The 13,842-nt window shown below is 40.1% G+C and overlaps 1 long non-coding RNA gene across 1 annotated transcript; it reads right to left on the bottom strand.

Moving 5' to 3' along the window:
- Positions 1 to 1,500: 1,500 nt before the first annotated feature.
- On the bottom strand, positions 1,501 to 10,171 carry LOC128089975 (uncharacterized). Its single transcript, XR_008210736.1, has 3 exons — positions 10,052 to 10,171; positions 6,801 to 6,981; positions 1,501 to 3,282 (listed from the first exon to the last, which is right to left on the bottom strand). It is a non-coding gene; the product is annotated as an uncharacterized LOC128089975 (long non-coding RNA).
- Between the last annotated feature and the right edge of the window lie 3,671 nt (positions 10,172 to 13,842).

Here is a 13,842-nt window from a genome sequence, read left to right on the forward strand (position 1 = left end):
TCAGTCCTCTGAATTGTCTAAAATATATCATACTTGTAAAAAACATGTATTATTTGGTCTTACAAAGCTGTTCAATATACTGTATTTAAATTTAATCTAAATACTTTGCGCATTGACTGTATATTCGATCTGTGAAAGCCTCATATGCTCATCCTTTGCGAGTAGACATTCTGTAGAATAGCATGCTCTATGTTTGTAGGACACAGTTCCAGCTGACAGAGGTCCTGGTCGTCCTTTTTCTACTTCCATTCAAGACTGATCTGCAGAGAATGAGCACACACTGCTCAATTAAGACAAACGATATTATTAGATGTTAAATAATTAATATTAGGACAAATAGCTGATGCTCCAACAATGCAAGAAACTGAGCCAAGTGGAGCAATTCCAGTATCATTTCAGTGTGATTCCTTGAAAAACTCAAATCTCTTTTCAATACAGGATCATCTTTGCCTGACAGGAAAAGCAAAAGCTTTACATTCTTTCTTTTTAATTGGCTAAGGTCAACTCAAGCTACAGCCCCATGTGCCCACTACATAGGGATGATTTCCAAGCACGGTCTGCAGGTGACCAAACCACCTGCATTCAGGACTGTTATCCCTGTTAGGAAACGGCGTAATCTTGCTCAGAGCATCTCTGATGTGACGTGTCCTTACAAGGGGATTTGCTTCAAAGAAGGCTATGGGCTCTATTCTTCTACTTCAGCAAACTTTGGTTATGTTTGTAGCACTGGTTAAACTAGCAGGTTCTCACCATCTCACCGTGCCTCCACCGTGCCAAGATGTTACTTACATGATATCAGTATAGAAACTCCATTTATAGCAGCTTCAAACTGTCTTAGAGATACCAGCAAATATCTTATTTCCTTCCTCAAATTTCAGTCCTTCCTAATTTCTGCCTTTTTTCTGCCTTTTTTTGTTGTTGGTTTTCTTTTTTTTTTTTATTTTTTATTTTTGTAAAAATAAAGAGATCAGTGGATTAATAAATGAGTTTAATGCTAATTACTGTACATTCTTTCAGACCCCTTCATACTCTGGTCCATGCCTGAAATTACCTTTAGCAGGTATGTTTTAAGTAGCTGGCTTCTACCCTGTTTTGTTTTGTGGATGGATAAAAATATGTATTTACTGAGCTTGAGAGTTTTCCATGAAGGACTATTCTTCTGTGATGCTTTCCCTATAAGTGAGAGTTGTGAGTGAGAGCAGTGTGGTTGTACAAAGAATTCTTCTTTAGAACATATTCAGCCACAGTCTGACAACATTCCAGGAAATGGTTCCCCCCAACACATGCCAGAGCTTCCCAAATGTTTAACGCTCCCCCATAAATCAGAGGCTCAGGGAGCCTTTTTAGGCACGCATTTCAAGGAAGCAAAATTCAGATGACACTGCAGCTTAATCTTTACACCTGCAGCAAAGATTGTTCTTTTATTATTTGCTTTGTTTTCCACATATGAAAAAACAAGAGGCATTAGAAAGCTAACTGCAACAAACCAAACTTCCCAGTCACCGGAAGGCAGAAACTACAAAGCAGGCAAGGTAAGTGATGGGTGAGCAACTGCAGCATTCTTCCATCTGGAAAAACAGACAGTGTTGGTGTCTGTGAGGCACAGGTAAAGTTATTGGCCCAGTTAGGACCTTAAAAATCATGAAACCTGCAAATCTGCTGAGCATCAGTGGCAGCTATTTTAGCTGCCAGTAGGAGTTATTTATAACAGAGCCCAGTGCAAATTGCATGACTGACCACAGTGACTCATACAGCTCTGGAGATTTCTCACCTGCAGCCCAGGAGCATGGGATAACTCCAGAACTCCCTGAAGTTTGTACCAAAATAAGAATCCTGTTCTGAATAAAGAGAAAATGTTATGTTTTTCTAAATTTTCACTTTTGTCCCCCAAGTAGTGACTTCTCCAAGGGTGGCCACTGAATACTGTCTCTGTCTTCAGGAGAAATTTGTTTGATTGTCTTTCCTGGCTGTTTTCAATTAAAATCTTATTTACAGTATGGTTCTGACTAGGTTTTTCTTCACTTCATGCAATTTCTTGAGGTATTAAATTGTTCAAGTTACATATCAGGAAGTAATTCTGGAGTGTACCTTTCAGTAAATAGCACAGGTACATTATTTACTCAAATGTATTGAATTACATAGTTAGAAGACAGTCTTTCACAGAAATTAAATGTATGGTTTTGAGTGTCTGTAAATCAGCATCCTTTCTCTGCAGTGCACTGTGCCACTTTATGCATAGAATTAGAAGACTTCTCTTTCAGAAAGATCCAACCATTTGATTTACTTAATAAAATTTGTAAAGCAGACATAATTTTCAGTGTTTCACCACAATTTTTGATTCTATCAAGGGAAAAGACATTACTTTTGAAGTACAGTATATTTCATGTGTATGTATTGCTCTGGTTGGATCTGGTAAGAGAAGATCTTTATAAATCAGCAAGAAAAGAGTGACATTTAGAAACTGCAAATCTGAAAGAAAAATATGTTGCTGTTTTATTAAGAAGCTTTTCTATCTGCCAGCTCTTGCAAAAATTGGAAAGTTGCTGGTGCACACGCTTAGTGTCATACAAGCATTGAAACAAGTTATATGGCTGTTAAAAAAAACATTGAAAACATCTCTTTTGTCTGTTTCTAATTCTTTACAAGGGCATTCAGACCTCAAACAGTGACACTAATTTCCTGAATCTCTTTAGAAAAAGCAAACCAGACATCAAAGGTAAAAACTGAAAGGAATGAAGAAATCATAGAGTTGAAGGTCACCCGTGTAAATTAGGAAGTCTTGTCTTGAACTACTCACTCACATTTCTGTAACAAATAGGCTGATCGAGTCTTTGCATGGCCCTGCTTTCATCTAGCATAGGAATAATTCTCCTTTTTAGATATCTGTAAATTTAAATTGCTAAAGATGCTCTTGGTAAATGTCTTTGAGGTACCAGTATTCCTAATGTGACATCCTTCGGGATTTTAGTAAACACCCAATATGTGCTTACTATATTGGGAACTCTCTTATGTAATGTACATGAAAAACCTCTACTTCACAATTAAATTGCTCTGTATAAAAAAATTAAACAGGCAGCAGAATCATCTGCAGCTCTCTGCCACTGCTCTCCCTCCTCCATTTTTTGTTCCCCGTGGTGCTAAAAAAATGACTCAAAGCCAAATATTTCTTTGGGCTTTGCTGCTGATCAGTCTGTTCCTGTCTGAAGAATCCAAACTCGGCAGCTGCTTTTGGTGCCATCCCATCGTTTGCTCTCTTGGCAATCTGGTCTTCCTAGTAATATCCTGTGGAAGAAAGAAGGAAGGAAATGAGGGATTACTCATGACTGTGGGCTTGAAAAGCAACAGCAATCACAAAGTGTTTTTACATGATCCATCTATTAGACACTTCTGTTAACTTCTGTTTGAGAGCGTGCTTGGGTCAGGTCTTCTCCCAGCCTTCTGGGAAACTCTTCTGAGGACAAAAAGGGTACAGAGATAGGATTCTGATCAGAGAGGAGCTCTTTCTCTCTTGACTAAAAACAAAAAAATTCTGAGCTGTTTTTATTGCCTCCCTTAGCTCTTACACTACTGAAGTACTTTGAAAAATAATTTTACACAGTTACTCTCAATCATCACTTTTTTTTTTCTCACTAGTACCATCCGGAGTGTTAAGTTCAGCTTCATGAATAATACTGAGGTATATAGGTATTATAGGAAAACAAAAGAAAATATATGACTGGACATATATTTGGATTCTTGAGAGCAGAAGAAGGAAGAAAGGCAGATGGGACAGTGACAGGGAGCATTAGTGCTATCTCAGGGTATCCAGTGACCTCAAAACCAGAAGAATCTGGATATCAGATTTAGACTTCCAGGGGGGAGAAAAAAAAAAGAAAAGAAAAAGAAAAAAAAAAAAAAAAAAAAAAACAACCAAAAACTTAGCTCTAACATACAGGAGGAAAAAAGGGGATGTGCCCATTCTTCACATGGGACACTCTGTCTCCTCCTGGTACCTAGTCTCATCTGAGCCCTCTGAGCTCTACCCAAGCAGTCTCCTGCTCTCCCCAGTGAAACATTCTCATAAGTTTTTAATGGAAAAACTCCCTACTATTTCTAGCTGTTCTTGACATAATGTCTTCCATGCCAGATACTGATCTGGCATTTGCATGAGTGTTGCCAGGTTGTTTCACCGTCATTGAGAGAACACTGATACAGACAGATAAAATCTTAAGCCAACATTGTATCAGCTATTTTTAGCTCTACGTATATAGAAAAAGCACAGAGAAGATGGTGCTGTTGCTTCTGTGACATTCATGCATGGTCACCTGTCTAACAACTTTATTTTTACCTACCCAGGGAAATCACATGAAATCATGATGAAATCATTTTCCTCTCTCTTTTTCTGTTACTTAGAGCAGAGATCTTTGCTGCAACAGATGCAGGAACAGAGGAGGAAAGATGAAAAAAAGAAAAGAGTATGTGCAAAGGATATAGCTTCATGGACGTGGTTTTATACAGCACTTGTTCTTGTCATCCCTGGCTGTTCAGATCTTGTTCCCTCCTCCAGAACCAACTGGAGCCAGATCTGTCAAATGATGTCCGTTTTTGGGTGACTGTGCCCAATCTCCACTTTCATGAAGGTTGTATATCACTGCTCTGCTAGGTACTTTGGCAATATAGAAGTTCTTGAATGTAAATCGTACCCTTAAAGGCCCCTTCATGCTGTGTAAAAGTTCTCACATGTAAATTAGAATCAGGTGTAACGATTTTCAAACCAATAGTGTATAAATGGCAGTCATATAAGGTGAAAATTCCTTCCACTGATTCCTATTTTCTAGATCTAGAGTGGTGAGGGGCATATGCTTCTTTAATGCTTAATAGCTTACAGAAAGATGTGTTTAGAGTGACTCAAGGAAGTTTCTTGCAGATAATACTTCAGGCTACCTCTCTTTGCATCCTTCATACTATTGTTTTATTAATGTGAGTCAACACCATGGCAAGGCTCTTTGCTGCAGGCACAAATTCTGCTCAGAATAAAAGTGCTTCCCTTCCAGGACAGAACGATAAGTCAGACTTCTCGAACGTACCAGGCAGCTCAGGAGGCACATGATCCCTGACCTGTGTAGCCTTGGCCATGAACTCAGAACTCACTCTCCATCCCCAGCAAAAGAACCTCACTTTCTAGGGGTTAGCTGGAATAGTGGCCTAGTACAAGCTGCCTCTTCCTCCTGCTTAGTATTAAAACCATCTCCCCAGCAGTGTGTCCACAGCATCATTCCCATTGATGTGTTGTCAGCAGCAGGGTGCTGCTGCCCCTGTGGATTTCCAGGCAGGTTTGCTTCTGTGTTGGAGTGCTTACAATGGCTTCTCAGTCATTTCAAGTAATCCTGGGAAGCATTTTAGTCTCCCAAGCCACTCATTGGGCACCTTCTTTGTATCCCAATATGCATAATTTCTAGAGATCACAAGCTGTTTCGGAGACTAAGGCTAGTCTTTATACACTATGGCCTTCTGTCTTGGCTGATTTAGGAGGCCAGATGCAGATAAGCCCACAAACATATGGCTTAACTACACTTAGTCCTTGTGATAATTTGGATGCTTCTACATTGCACTGCTGTATAGAAACGCTAACATTTAGACTCTTACAAAGATGTATTCTTCATCTCTCAAGAAGCTATGGACTCTTGTGGTTTAACTTCCTGTGGCACACTGATAAATCTGGAGGTCCTAAGCTTGATGCTGTGCTAAAGCCTTCCTTCTACTCCTGCCTGGCTTTCCTCCCTCTCAGCTCTGTAGCCTTCTATTTGAAAAAAAAAATCTGTAATTGTATTGTAAGGGAAAAACAGAGGGGTTCAATAGTCTTAGACTGGTTTTATAATAATCTGTGATAAGTCCCTTCTTCATCTAACAGCACCCCCACTGAAAAGCATTTTTGAAAGTAAACAGCCTTTCTGGGCCAACAGAACTAAAGATTTCTATCCAAGGGAACAAACAGCAGCTCTTCTTTTCTCTTTCAGACCTCCATAGTTCCATTACTTGCATGAGGAATATCCTGATAGATATATAAAATTTTTTTATTCTTTCAATTTTATATTTGAAATATGTATTTACTTCAAAAGGAGATTCATGAGATTATTGACTTTTTCTTTGTCTCCTAGAATGGATCCCCAGGCTACACAGTGCAATCATAATTTTTGTGTGGCCGACTCCCGCTGAGGAGTGTATTATTTTGATCAAGGATGACATGTATCCTATAGAATTAGCTAGTTCATTTATGATTTTATTTGAGCAAGTATTTTCTTGATTGATATTCATTGGTACTCACTGGCATCTGGTGAGACTTGCTCAGGTAGTAAGCAATTTTTGTAATTATACTTGCCATGAAAACATTTTCATTTGGCCACTTTCCCAGTCACAGAAAAAGAATTATATATATGCAGGCACATGCAAAGTTTCAGGTTTGCCCTAGGGAAAACAAATTCATCCTGCTGTCACTGGCATTTTTATTAAATCCTATGCAGTTTTCCACCTAAATAACTGCTGTGAGTTCAGGGCAGTACACCTAATCCAAAACCAAACATTGTTTTGTCTACTAATACATCCACTCACATATTTCCTTACAGAATAAGGTTAGCTGGCTCCTGCTGATCCTACTTATTTTATTTTGCTGATCATTCCACCTATTAGCTACTGAATATTCTGCTTGGCATTTTGATTCCCTGACACTGAATCATGAAAGAAAAAAGGAGGCAGGATTAAAGGAGGAGAAGACATTTTTTCATATGCGCTGATATTGTCAAAGAGAGCAGCAGCGCCCTTACCCCACTGCTGGGTGGCTTTCAGGCCTGCTGGTTCACAGGGTTCAAGAGAGCTAAATTTAGAGAGAAATCAAAAGATGTTCAACACAGTGAAGCTCTTTCTTCATGAGTACTGCTAGTAAACTTCCTTCCTTTGCGGCTGGAATTTGAAGTAAATTCATGCAAACATAAACTGGAGGAGCTCCTGAAGAAGACACAAGAACAGAAAATCAGAAATCTTGTCCTGGAGTCCTCTTCTTGAGCTTTTCTCTTTCCATTCTTCTGATGTGTTCCTCTGGTCTGCCAGCTGCAGTTAAATGTTTGCAGCTGGCCAAAAGGGCAGGCAGGATGAGCACTGGTGAAACCCCCTGCACAGATCCAGGCTTACTATAACCATGTAATTCTACACGTAGTACATGCCATGGGCACAAATCTTACTCTGACTTACTTATTCAATTACATCCTCCTCTCATCCCTGTGAAACTATAAAAAGCAATTGATTACGTAGCCTGAAAGCAAGACGCTGAAGCCACGTTCTCAGAAGAGGAATACTGAAGAACTACACAATTCACTTTCTATGATTATATAAAATAAAGGGCATCATTACTGTCAGACTAAGCCCCACTGCAATGTTTGCTATGTTTCCTAGTGATACACTGGTATTTATATTCCAAATAATGGAGCAGTCTGAAGGCATGAACTACAGAGTGCAAGAAAACACTATCTGGACCTGCTCAGCACTTTAAAAATACATGTTGCATTATGACAAATGGGTATCTTCAGCCCTGGCCCATCATGAAATGAAGTCCTTCTCTTCCTCTATGTGACAGCTCTCAGAGAAGCCCTGTCTGTGGAATACCTCAGTTCACTTTCAGGTAAAGGACATTGCTGAAGGAAACCACGGACTTTGAACAATGCTCAGTGTTTAGCTTCTTATTTGAAAACAATTTAATGTCTTTGACATTAATGCCTGCATTCCTAATCAGGATGGGAATAAAGGTAACTGGACAAGGATGTTCAGCATTCAAGCCACATGTTCATACAAGAAAGGAGGTGATTGAAAAAAGGTTTCCCTGCGGAATTAGTATTCATGAGGCAAAATGATGAGCACAACAGAGTGTTTGGTACAACCAACCTTGGTGAAGAGCCTCCTTGCCGACTTGTATGGAAGAACACGCAGATAGCTAATAAAAAATGCAAAACAGTGACCTACATGATTTTGATATGAAATGTTATTCATTATCTTACAGATGTAGTTTAGCATTCCTCCGTAATTTCTTAGCATAACCAGTGAACACGTGACTCACATCCTCAAAAGTCTGGATTCCCAGCTCTCTTCAAGGTCCTATCTAAGCACTCTTCACCCTCTGATTTATGTATAGTAGGATTTTTTTTATACAAACGGTTATTTAGCATTTGAGATCTTCAACATGACAAGTAGGGAAGATGTTAGGCTGTTAGACAAGCAAAAAACAGTTGCCATTCCCTTCATGATACCACTTATTGTTAAATATGGTGAAACTATTCACTGATGTGAGTCTTCCATCTAAATAAACACAATACATGGTGAAAGGGAGGAGAGGAGGAGAAAGGAGTCAAATGAAAATGTTGGTAACAAAGGCCAGTTTTGAAGTAATGCATGATTTAGCTTGCTCATTCTATGCCTTGTTTTTGAAGTAGATGCATTCTGTGTGCTCAGGCATCTGCCTCAGGCTTTTGTCGACATGGATGTTCAGCTCTGTCACTTCCATCAAAAGACGTTCTCATTAGTTTCTTGATCCCCCATTGGCTTAAACTGTGACGACACAGCTGCCAGTGAGGGAGATGCAGGCATCTCCTAAGAGGTTTTAGAAGTTTAATGCATTTTTTATCCGAAGAGCATTAGTTTATTAGAAGCAGTGCTTAGCATTTTTGGAATATGGCACAGTAACTCAACAGATACAACTCCATTACTAAGGCCCATGTTCAATACCATTTTCTTTTGCCCTCTGTGTATGTACCTGTATTTTTCCTTTCTGTCTGCAAATGTACGCATACCCGTATGTATAGACTCACTGATATTTACCATCCACTTTGAAACTCAGCTGTATCAAAGCCTAAAGAACTTTTTAATAGTATGGCTTATCCAAATCAGTGTGCATTAGAGCACTTTGTGGACTGTTCTGAGCTCTCTGCATAAAAACATTTCATGACCGTGTCATAAGCACTACTTTTGCTAAGCAAAATGAAGATTTTACAAATTACATTTGAGCTAAATATACCACTAGAAGGCATTTATAAGTTATGCAGCTTCACAATTAATAAACTTCTGGCGCAATGTGGCAACAATTTGCAGCTGATCACAATGCTAAAAAAAAACCAAATTTCTGCAAAACTAGAAATTCTAATCTCCTTTTGGGAACATTATTATACATTTTCAGTATGCTAATCTGACTCACAAAAAGTTAGTCTTGCCAAAGGCTTCTAACAAGCTTCTTTAGTCATTTAGAAATATGCCTTGTTAGTTCTGCTTTGGTCATGCAAAAACAAACTATATTGCTTCATTTATTTTTTTTCTGATGTCCTCTATTTTTAGGATACTCTCCTCCAGAGAGCGTGTTCTGTTCTTTTCATGTCTCTTTTCCTGTCTCCGTGTGACTGACTGTTTTCCCCTTTCCCCAATCCTATTTATTATTTACTATTGTGAATATACATATTCCCCATACAGAACCCAAATTGCTTCTGATATGGGAAGAGCGGGGAAGAGAGAAAAGCAGAGATCTGCTTTATTGTGTCTTATCACTTCTATTTCAATTTCTACACAAAAAATGGTGCCAGAAAAATCCCAGCGGCAGATTAATCTACGGAAAAAAGCAAAACATTTGCCAGTCAGCCTGCACAATCACTTGTTAGATGTCAAGATGGAAAATTCATCATCTGCGGATCTGAGTGAAGTCCTCCAGCAATGACCCAAAACTGAAGGAAGTCTGATCCTTCTCCTCCTTTGAAATTCACTACTGAGATCATTAAAGTGCTTGCTATATTTTTTTTAATTTCCTTCTCTCTCATCTTCTGATTCTCTGGCTTTCACGCTTGGCCTTTTCTCTGACCTCTGCTTTTGTCCTCCAATCGTTATCCTGAAATCAATCTTCTTGAACTCTTTTATTCCTCAGTGCCTACAGAAACCGATTCTCTTTCACCCTGTTGCCTGCTGAAAGTTACTTTCCCACACAGCTATGGAGATTCAAACAGTGCAACTTAAGCTCCTCTGAGGGCTTCAAACAGCAGATGCTTACCACAGTAAATGTGGCTCCCCTCCAAGGGTGGTATGGGAAGGATCACAAAAGCTTACATCAGTACGAGTATGACTTCCAAAACCAGGACAGGCTGAATCAGCTGAGGGAACCATTTTATCACTGCAGTTAGTAGCTTGCAATACGCCGCATGACAGAGCTGTAGATACAAAACCCACTGGGTATCTTTGTTGGAGCATGGACAGGTTACCAACCAGAGCTACTCAGCCTGCTGATGGAAAGATTTCTTTATAGCTCCATGGGAGATGTTGCTGGCCTCTCTTCAGCAATTCTTATGCCAATCCTGTCCCCAGAATGTACAGTCAAGGTGACAGCCTTTTGCAAAACTAGTAAGAAAGCTTGAGATTAGATGCCTGGACTTAAAAACAGAACATTTGATATTACGCACAAAAAGCATATAGCCCACTAGGAAAAGCATGCAGTTTACCTGTCTGGTGCAGTTAGTGGGGTTCCTACTATTGCTATATTTGAAGGTTACATTTGAAGTTGCATATTGTTTTCTCTTATTTCCTGTATACTCTAGCTGTATTACATTATTACACAATTACTTCTACGTGGCAACTTCCAACAAAAACAAGCAGAAGCCTTAGCTCGTGAACATGCCAATGAGTCTCTTACCTAGCGTTACAAGGACAAGTGTTTTAATTTTACAGTGGTTATCTAGCGTAACAGGGATTATAAATGCTTTTTGAATCAAAGTGCTGCTACAAAACAAGTACTTTGTTTCTGATCCATGTCAACTCTTCTTGATCAAATTAGACACTGCCTAGTAGGTATAATAGTTTAATATAACGGTGAACGTTTCTCTTGGGTTGCAGGACCATACACTGGTTTGTGGTGCCATCATTGTACATAAGGAGTACATTAATTCTAATTTGAAATATACCAGATAATAATTTGGCTCCCTGTCTTTTTGTTCTTAATAACTGTCCCAAAGTTACAACCACATAGGGCTTTAGATATCACTGATATTTAAACCAAGAAAGAATCAGTTACAATATGCAGATGGCAAACAGTTGTACATCACAAATACATTTGTACTGCAAACATTTTTATTCTTTAAGATGAAGAATGAGCGTGCTGGTCCTTCTTGTTTATGTACTAGTGCTCAGCAAACCTTTCAACACTGTCTGTAGCAAGTCTGGGGAGACACAGAGGAGCTAAATTTTTCATGGGTATCGGCCCTCAACCAGCTTCTACTACAGCTGCAAAAGAGAAAGTATGCCCAATAGTGCTGAGTTACACTGTGCTCAGCTGTGGTACAAACTAGAGCAGGCACTCAGCTGCAGGATTGGGACCAATCAGTCTCCAATAGATCTCCATGTGTAGATATCTCTCCAGAATCCAGGAAGAAGCTGCATGTGTTTTAGGACAACATGCAGCAGCAATTACAGTGATCGTGTCTATGTGGCTCAGGAGGATACTCTGAGAGCTACAAGGGCAACTGGGACAGGATCAGGATTTTAAATCACGCTTTTCAGCACTAGCTTTGACATAGATTTTCTGTCTGGGTTTAGGCCATAAAGCTGATCTTCCTGGCTCACTATTTATGCAGTCTTTTTTCCCAGACAATAATGAGAATTAGTTCTTCTAAAGCATTTGAGAGACTGAAAATGCCCCATGCTGCCCACGGTCTAAATTGCTGGTTATATCCAGACTCTTTTTTAATGCTTCAAGGCCCCTTTATGCAGCTAGTAATGTAGAGGTCCTTTATCTAACAGTTGGTCCCTACATATCTGGGACTCCCTGTTGTATCTCTGACACCTGTTATTAGATCACTGTTATCATCAGGGATTCAGCTTTCTTCCAGCATAGGTGTCCCTCAGCTTCTCAGTGCAGGTGTGGCCCAATTACCAAAAGTGTTCTCTTCCCACAGACTTCTTTTCTGTAAGAAATACAGTAGCACAATCCATCTTCAAAGTCTAAGCTTATTAAATGAAAATGTCTCAAGCAACCAATCATAGGCTTGAAAACATTCAGCTCAGAGTGTCCATTTCCACCTCCTACTGTAAAAGCAGCATCATTTTTCTCACAGTGACTAGATCTGCTACCATGGTTACAGCTTCACACGGAGTAGGGTCACCTTTCCTTTCAAGAAAAATCAATGAAAGATTTCATTTCCACTAGCTTCATTATTCCCCACACCAGTCACTTTTTACACCAGTTTCGCTGCATTAATGTTAAATTCTCAGAAATGAAGAAGTAAACGTGATGTCACCAGTGAGACTGATGAGGGAAGCAGCTGTCAGGTTGATAAACAGATTCAAGTGCTGACTTATTAAAGAGCTCGACACATTAATGAAACCTTCAAGCGGCATTTCCTGTTCTCCTTTTCCATTGCGCTTGTAAGCTTGCATTGACCACAATTTAGTGTTTCTAAGAGGAGGAGCTTTTTGGGTAATTAAGCAGGAAGTTTTTACACTAAGAGAAACTTTTTGAATCTGTCACTGAAGTGTACCTCTCATGTCCTTGACAGCTATGTGCCACTTAATTACCAAGGACAAATGCATAAGTTCCAAACCTCTTTTTTAACATCTTACTTTCCTGACACGTCAAGATCACCCATAAAAAGGAAGGCTGAAAAATCAGCTCTAGTAGAACTTGTCTCTATTTAGGGAAAAAGACAGGAGGAAGTATGGAGGTGACGAAGGACCCATGTTTTAAAATCAATTGCAGATGTTATTAAATGGAGAAAGGTACTGGGGGACTTCCAAAGTCCTGAGAAAATACTAGCTTTGTTTCAGCTCAGAATTCATTATTGAAGAGGGATCTTTTCACTATATGTGTGTTTCAGCTCAGAATTCATTATTGAAGAGGGATCTTTTCACTATATGTGTAAGGTGGGTGTAAGTTACCCCAGCCACACAAAATCATAGAATCATAGAACATCTTGAGTCGGAAAGGTCTCAACAATCACTAACTCCTGATTCCACACAGGACTAGCCAAAATTCAAATCATGTTTCTGACGGCATTGCCTACACTTTCCTTAAACTCTGGCACTTGGGTCTGTGCAGCCCATTCCATGCCTGTCACCCTCTGGTGCAGGACCTGTCCCTAACCTTCACTGGCCCTCCCCTAATGCAGCTCCATGCCGTTCCCTCAGGCCCTGTCGCTGCCACAGAGAGCAGAGTTCAGCACTGCCTCTCCGCTCCCTGTGAGGAGCAGCAGGTTGCTATGATGCCTCCCCTCAGCTCTCCTCTGCTCTGTGTTGAACAAACCCAGGGACTGCGGTTGTTCCCCATACACCGTGCCCTACAGACCCTTCACCATCTTCTTTAGATGTTCTCTCATAGTCTTATATCCATCTTATGTTGTGGCACATAAACTTGTTCCCAGTGCTCAAGGTGAAGTTGCATAGCGCAGAGTAGGACAGCCCCTGCCCTCCCCGATGGCAGTGCAACTGGTGCAACGCAGGGTATGGTTGGCCCTCTGGCTGCCAAGGCACATTGCTGGCTCAGATTCAACTAGAATCCCCAGATGCCCTTCTGTGGGGCTGTTCTGCAGCCTCTCATCCCTCAATCTGTACATATATTCAGGGGTACCCCCACACAAGTGAGAAATTCATGGAGTTGGTAGTTGCCCAGCCCTCCACTTGTCAAGATCTCTCCCTCAGCGGAGTCAACAGCTCTTCCCAATTCCCAAGTCCTGTACCTAAGTCGCTTGTGAAAACATTGAAGAGAACTTGCCCTAAAATGGAGACCTGCAGAACCTTACTGGTGAGTGGCTGCCAGCCTGATGTAACCACATTTTCTAAAACTTAGAGCACAGTCCA

This window comes from Tympanuchus pallidicinctus, unplaced genomic scaffold (genome assembly GCF_026119805.1).
Source record: "Tympanuchus pallidicinctus isolate F22 unplaced genomic scaffold, pur_lepc_1.0 scaffold1, whole genome shotgun sequence".
In the NCBI taxonomy this organism is placed as follows: domain Eukaryota; kingdom Metazoa; phylum Chordata; class Aves; order Galliformes; family Phasianidae; genus Tympanuchus; species Tympanuchus pallidicinctus.